This window comes from Pinus tabuliformis, chromosome 7 (genome assembly GCF_031772625.1).
Source record: "Pinus tabuliformis cultivar Carrire ecotype Pingquan chromosome 7, CPIR1, whole genome shotgun sequence".
In the NCBI taxonomy this organism is placed as follows: domain Eukaryota; kingdom Viridiplantae; phylum Streptophyta; class Pinopsida; order Pinales; family Pinaceae; genus Pinus; species Pinus tabuliformis.
This window is the reverse complement of record NC_142293.1, coordinates 1,604,888,844-1,604,896,720: the sequence shown is the minus strand read 5'-3', so window position 1 is coordinate 1,604,896,720 and position 7,877 is coordinate 1,604,888,844. Positions and strand designations below refer to the sequence as shown.

Below are 7,877 nucleotides of genomic sequence, written 5' to 3'. Positions count from 1 at the left end.
TTTAGATGAAACCACAAGTTCGACATCCTACACTCATTTTCGAGCTGCAATAACCCTTTTTATTAATTTAATTAGAACTCCAAAATTTTCGATTTAAAAAATTAGGGCATGAATTTCATTCCAAAAATACCATAAATTTACTAGGAATTTCACACATTAGAAAACACCAGCAAATTAAATGAATTGTGAAACCCCAAAATGAACTGTCGTAACTCCGTCACTATTTTACTAAATGGGATTCTTTACAGGAATATTACATGAATTTCCTGAGATAGAACCTGGCAATATGGTCTCCTTCCTCACTGCAAATCAACCTAGCAATGCGTCACCCACTCATGCTCAAGAAATTTCCACCCAGAACTCTCTGATAAATCGACCTCTAAGAAAGATATAAATTCTTACCTCCATGAATGATTAACTTGACCCTCAATGATTGAACTCGTCCCAACAATTCTGACTCGACCCCTTCGTAGCAAGCAAATTCGTCCATGATAATTTCGGTTATGGCTCCGCTCAATTGACTAGCGCGACTGGAAATTCGGCCCAAAAGATACATCACGCGGCCTAGCAATATCCCCACGAAGTCAGCTTAAATAAAATTGCAAACTCGTCCCCTGGTAATTGCACAAATGCAGCCCTCTCGATTTAGGGTTTTCGGCTTGTGTATTCAACCAATTACGTCCACGAATTTGGCTTTCAATACTTAGGAAAATTCGGCACTAGCAGGGATTAACTCCACCGCTACAAGAACAATGATTCCGGCTTCAAAGAATGGAAGATTTTCGCTCTAGGAAGACCCTCGGAATTTGCCTTCACGAACTATAGAGTTCGGCTTCAATAATTTTGACAATTTACGACATATCTCCTCTATTAAACCGGCCTAGCCATCCCCATAAATTTGACTTGGAAAACCCTGACAATTTGAGCAACTCCGCCTTAGTGAATTAAGAGATCGACATCTGCAAATAGAGCATTCAACCAAAAATTAACCTTTGCCTCTTGCACAATAGAGTGGGAAATTGTGCTCCAGACAACCTGTCTTTGTCCATGAGATCATCATGCAACACAATATTGACTTGGGTGTGTCTTTCAACACGGAAACCAAAGATCTTCAGCCAGGTTGTGTCTTTCAAAACCGAAATAGGAAATATTAAGGTTTCCCCTTTCTCAACAACCCCTAGAGTTCCTTGTCAATTTCGTCCACAATTTCTTCTCATGTCCTCCTTCAATCTCCTTCTCCCTTTTAATAATAATTTCCTCCTCCAAAAACATTGGGTAATACCATGTGTCACTTAATTTCCCAAAAGTGATTTTTTATCCCTTTTATTTAATTATTATTTATTTTATTATGGTGATCTATTTATTTTTCTTGTCAAAAACCCATGGGATCTCGATAGGCTACGAATCAAGCTCCTTTTGCTTCTAAGGGCTAGAAAGGAACATTACACAAGCACATGATCTTCATGATACATGTCTTAGTGACATGGAAGAGGAGGAACTAAAGGACAAGCCTATCTTAGAAGAGGGTTGTGATACTAAGGAGATTGAGAACTTTGCCACTTTCTTTATTATGGAAGACACAAATGGATACAAGATGCTTCTACTTTGATGGAGATCCTATGGATGACATGGACATTGAGGGATGTTAGATTGAATAGTTTTGACCACATAAGTCACCAAGTTATTCCATTGATTATGAACAATAGTTTCAAATGATATAAGAATAGGCATATGTACAACAACAAAAAGATGATTTCCATCTAGGTCATAATATTTTTTTTTTGGTCATGGGTATCCTTGGTGTGTGACTCTCATGTATAAGAAGGCCCATTTGACAAGAAGAACCTCAATTTGGTAGTAGTGGGTAGGTTGCAACATCGTTAACTTCAAGCATATTCATGAACTTGTAGCTTTCTTATTGAAGCAACTAATAGTAAGCTATGGGTTTCTATATATTTTCAATTTTGATTGATTTTGTCATCATTTGTGTGTGTATGTGATTAGGGGTAGTTAGGGAGGACAATATTCTTTGTGCAGTTCCAATTGGAGCTATCATCAAATTCTCTCTTGCTTACCGACTTGAAAAAGAATAGTGAGGAGTGGTCTTATGTCTACAATGAGGAGGATCATTACATTATTCCAATCAGTGTATGGATCAAAGAAGCACGTAGTAGCATAGGGGAACCGTGGTATTCCTTGTCTCTTTTTCTTCATGATAATCATCTATTGTAGGGCTCATCCAAGCCATGAAGGGTGTTTTGAAGTATACTTATCGTAAGTTTGATGTTTCATTGAATTTTTAGCAACCAAGTACAAAGGTAAAACCCTAGGTAATGATAAGTTTATTTGTTGGTTGCATTGGTTATATGATTTCACCTTACTACTTCATTTCCCTTTGATTAGAGTAGGCTAGGATGACTAAGTTTTTGTTATGAGCATTAGATTAATTTAGTTTCTTTTCGTTTTATTGCATTCCCTTTCTTTAGGATAATTTCAAATTTTTCCCATGTGATTTCATTTCATTGAGTGATGTCATTTCCATTTATTAGATTAGTTATGCATTTTGCTTCAACTTATATGTTTGTTATTTCGTTTCTTTCCATCTCCAAGAAGGGATAAGACTTCATGTCTTATTCCCTCCCTATTATTTAATGCAAAGTGATATTTTTTCAAGCTTTATAAGTTGAGACTTTGGGGTTCTCACATCATTCTGAGTGGAGAATATGTCCCTCAGTTGGAGCCAGTGGTTATCCCTCATTTCTATAGGGGTTTACCTATAGCCATTTTTATTTTGGGCAACACCATTGTAAGTTCAAAGAATGCAAGTCAAAAGCCTTATAGGCCATATGATGTTATGTATTATGGCATCATAGGCCTATTATTGTGGGCCATGCTCATTTTTTTAGACTCCAGTCCTAGTTCCTTTCGTCTTATATAAAATTGGATGGCTCAGGATGGACCTACTTGGATAGATGGTTTGGAGGAGCCATTAGTTTTGTAGGGGTGATTGCACATTGTGGGTCCAATCAAGCCTATGTCTTAAGCACACCTATGTCTGATCCACATGGCCATCTGTCATGGAGTTTGTGGTGCATTATTCATTTTATAGTTCTCAACATGTTAGTCTCATAGTTCACAACATTTCATGTTTCCCAAGGCAATTTTCAAGAATCCTAATGCACAAAGTTTATTACCCACCAAAATGGGTAACCCTATAGGAGAAAAATTTTCTCCTATATTTGACAGCCAACCGAGGCATATAGCCAACAACCCCTGTTAGCCACCACTAGCTGATGATATGCCACATGTATCTGCCACTTGCATTAGCCATTTGCTTCTCACCCATTCGACATGAACACATGGATCAAGGTGGGATTCCACTCAAAAGGTACTTTGGCCATTTAGCAATCGAGTGCTTATACTTGTTTGTTTTAGGGCATTTAGTATGGATTATGGGGTGATTTGGAAGAATGATGGGTTTTGACCATGATCTTGTTTTCTCACGTTAAATGGGGGGTTAATCTTTGATCCTAGTCCGGTGGGACCTCCCTCAATGGCCTAATGGGTATAGGAGGGGCACTACTTAAAAAGCCCTGATTGAGATAGCGTAGCTCCATATTCCCATGTGTCATACTTAACACTTTCCGTCTTACATTATAAGCCTTTATCTCACCTCCATTCTTCGAGTTCAACCTGTCATGAGTTCTTTGGTATTTAACACTCATATGTATGCATACCTGGGTAGGGCCCAAAAACTTTGCCCTGGGAGGTTGATGCAACTAAAATAAATAGGAAGTGCATGTCACAGCCACAACAAAATTAAAGGAAGAAAAATCCAAATGAAAAAGATGGCTAGGGACATACAAATTAGCACATGGACAAAAGTCTGGCATGAGCTCTACCTCACTCATATGGCCATCACCTGGCTCCCTGTTGATTTTGGGTAGCATCGGATGTGCTCTAGCCTTGAAAATTGGTGGAGAGGCTAAGGCACATGAGATCTCCAAGTCCCAGAAATCGTTTGGAGAAATTCCACTCGGATGAGGAGTTATTAAAATAATTAATATTTTTAATGGGTCCCTAAGTCTACACTTAGGAAAATAAAAATATTAATGTGTATTAATAAAATATGTGTGAGAAAGTTCTAAGTGACAAAGATCAAGCTAGTTCTAATATTAGCCATTGATTAGGGACTTAATATCGGTCATTGATTCGTCAACAGGAAAAGTATAAGAGGAGGTTTGAGGGTCAGTCAGAGACACACCAAGTGATTAAAGAATTCGATTTTCTGGGGTGAGGTTTGTTGAGGAAATCGAGTTAGTGATCAGAGTTGCAGTGAGGGGCACTTCAGCAAGGTATTTTCATCCAAGGCTGAAGAATACATAGCAGAGAGGCAACACAGTGCTAGGAGAGACAGCGCAGACCCTAGAAGGGCTGACGCAGAAGCCGTAGAGGCTAACACTGGGACTCAGAGGCAACGTTGGAGAGATTCTGTGGGGCAGATTGGGAGAAGATCAACAGATTCTGGGCCGGGAAAGGGTGACGCAGTTCCTGGAGGAGTGACGCAGTTCCAAAGGAGTGCTTGGAGCAGATTTCGCTATCCAGCATAGGGAACAGTCGAAGTCACTGTGGGGTTTGATCATTCATTTGTTGATTTGCCAGAATATTTGTCTCTGGATAGAGGTACTACTGCCGAGGATATTCTTTGTTGGGTGAGCCATTTCTGGCACCCTAGTTGTATTCACGAAATCCGCTTAATAATACAAACCCTTTATATGCTACACCGGTTTTCCTGAATTGATTTTCTGGGGACGATTGTCCAAAAATAACAGTGTCCCTTGTGTTATTGTCTCTGTTTATTTCAGTGTATGATCTGTATATTTGTGAAGGCTGCAATAGTGTTTACTTCGATATTTATGCAATTAAATAACTTGTTAATGTAAAGAAAAGTAGGAGATTGTAAACGAGTTATTGCAGTAGGGGTTTCTGATGTGTTAGATTCAGGAATTTTCACATGGTATCAAAGTGATTGTAGATCATAGGTGACTGAAGACACCAATCGATAAATCTAAGAATTTGCAGCAGAGAAGTAGTTGTCCTGAGACACAACATTGTTCCAGAGCTAACTCAGAGTGCAGAGAGTGTGACATAGAGGCTCACTCAGTGCCTGCATCAGCATTCTAAGCCAAGAGAGGAAGACACAATAGCTGGGAGGAGCCCACACAGTAGCTGCGTTAGCTATCAGGACCAGCGCAGAGGCAGAAGATGGAAGATCAGGCTCACGTGAAGCCACGTCATCCCTCTGATCTAGGAAGGATTGACGCAGTTGGCCGGGAGGAGCAAATTCAACCCACGCAGAGATTGTGCAAAGCCTGAAGTTCTTATATTCTTCGAGTTGTCGAGGCTAAAGGAGTTGTGAAGATTTTGATTTGTGGAGCTCGTGGGACATTGTTTCTATCGGTGCAGAACAGTGTCTAAGGAGACTGAACCAAGGTAAAGGGAAGCACTACCTCAACAAATTTCTAGCCAAGAAATCTAGATCCGAGTTGCAGCGACAAAGAAGGATTGGAGAGGAGTGATTCGACGATTGGCTGGAGGATTTCCGAGAGGGAAATCATGACTCAGAGGGAGTCTAGAGAAGAGGAGCAGAGATGGCAATGAATGGGTTGAGGGATCAGGACAGATTGGACGGAGCATCCAATTTTGTCATCTGGAAGGCCAGGATCCTGACAATCCTAGACAAATATTGCATCAAGGATTATGCCTTGAAGGTTGTTGCTGAACCGGTCGACGTTGATCTATTGAAGAAATACGAGGAGGCCCGGGCTAAGGTCAAGTGCATGATCCTAGACAGGGTCAAAGATCATGTAGTACCACACATTTCTGAGAAGAACACAATAAGGGAGATGTGGGAGACCTTGACCACCTTGTATCAGGGCTCTTCCATGCAACGAAATATGCTATTAGAAAATCAACTGAGACAGTATCAGATGTAGAAAGGAGAGGAGATAGATCCCTTCCTTCTTAGGTTGCAAGGGATTCATGACCAACTTACTTCCGTGGGGTCTACACCGGATCCAGAGTTCATGGTCAGGACTGCCCTGAATGCAGTCTCCGAGGAGTGGGAGACGTTTGTCCAAAGCATTTTGGGCAGAGCAACTCTCCCCAGTTGGGAGGAGATGTGGGTAGCTCTTCGACAGGAAGAGCTCAGGAGATTGACCAAGGCAGGGAGTAGTGGTAAGGGAGTTTGAATCAAGAAGGAGGAGGAGGAGGATGCAGCTCTCGCATCAGCGAGACAACAAGGACTACAAAAGAGGAAGAAGAAAGACATCTCCAAGGTCAAGTGCTTCAACTGTGGGGAGCTAGGACATTATTCCTCTCAGTGCCCCAAGAAGAAAGGCAAGGGAGAAACTTCCGACTCAAACGTTGCTCCAACAAAGGCGGAGAAGGATGTTAAGACTAATGACGATTGTGCCATGAGTTCTCATGCACCTCTAGAGAAGAGGTAGGAAGACTTGGAGCTGCAGTTGAGAGGACTACAGAAGGAGGGTAGGATCCTTGAGGTGCCCAAACTCTTGGATAACATACAGCTACGGGAGCCCTTAAAGACTGTGGCATGGTGACAGGTGTGGAGCAAGGTGTGATGGAGCGGAAAGGCAATGTTAGAGTGCAGAAGTCTGTAGCAGCACAGTGGACGTTACAACAATGCGAGAGGCACAGAAGAGGTTGCAACAGTGCAGCGGCAGCAGGGGGAGCACAACATAGCGATAGAGGTAGCTTCAGCATCACGAGGCTTCTAGACTGACCAGGATGTCAGTTATTGGGTGAAGTTAGTTACTTACTATTGAAAATAATACTGAGAGGGGGGGTGAATCAGTATTATCAAATTCTTTTCAATATGCCTTCCAGATTTATACTTTAATTTATTCTTCAGATATTGATCATTAATTTGTATGTCAGTGCCATATAATAATGAACAAGAGCAAGAAAAATAGATAAGCACACCAAAGAACACCAGATATAAGGTGGAAACCCAATGTGGGTGAAAACCACCTGCTGCAATATGTCTCTATCTTCTTTCAATTAGAAACTTCTTTTACAAGGATTTTGTACTGGTGCAGTCCTTTACCAGTACGCAGGCTACAACCTGCAGAGAGCTACAACTCTCTCTCGTTTTCCAGTCTCTCCTGGAAGGGAGCTACAACCCCCTTTGCTCTTCTACTTCTTTAAGGACCATGTTTCATTAATTTTCAGACTGGATCCAAGAAGATCAAATAATCATCAAGTACATGCAAATCACCCAACTACTCAGAATGCTGTAAACAGAAAAGTAATACCAGAAATCTAAACCCAGAACTCTGCAACAATAGATAAAAGACAACCAATAAATGTTTCAAGACAGGTCCGCAACTTCACCAATATAAACCTGCGGGTATCCGTAGCCTTTCTGTGCCTGAACTGCGCAGATCCGCATTGTATCCTTCTGCTGCTCTGCGTACCACACAACAACTTCCCTTTCTGCTGAACTGCGTACCTCAACTCAGATACGCACTGCAATGTGTGTCAGACCGCGCACCTCCGCACTGTTCCTTCTGTGCCTCTGCGTATCTCCGCACTTTGCTTTCTTCTGCACTACATACCTCGCACTGCGCCTTCCGATGCGCTACGTACCCCCGCACTGCGTCTTCTCCTGCACTGCGTACCCCCGCACCTACACCGTGGATCGCCTGCGAACCTCTGATTAGGGCCAAATTAACAGTCCTCCAATGTGCCACAGTCAGTCAGATCCACAGATCTGATCATGCGCTTGAGAGTTCACGACTTATCAATAGATTCGCCTTAAGATTTCTCCTTGATTTAGATCTTAGCTTTGTAAA

The 7,877-nt window shown here is 41.6% G+C and overlaps 1 long non-coding RNA gene across 1 annotated transcript; it reads right to left on the bottom strand.

Moving 5' to 3' along the window:
- Positions 1-253: 253 nt before the first annotated feature.
- LOC149254283 (uncharacterized) lies at positions 254-1,093 on the bottom strand. The gene is made up of 2 exons (XR_016266282.1): positions 403-1,093; positions 254-302 (listed from the first exon to the last, which is right to left on the bottom strand). It is a non-coding gene; the product is annotated as an uncharacterized LOC149254283 (long non-coding RNA).
- Positions 1,094-7,877: the final 6,784 nt, after the last annotated feature.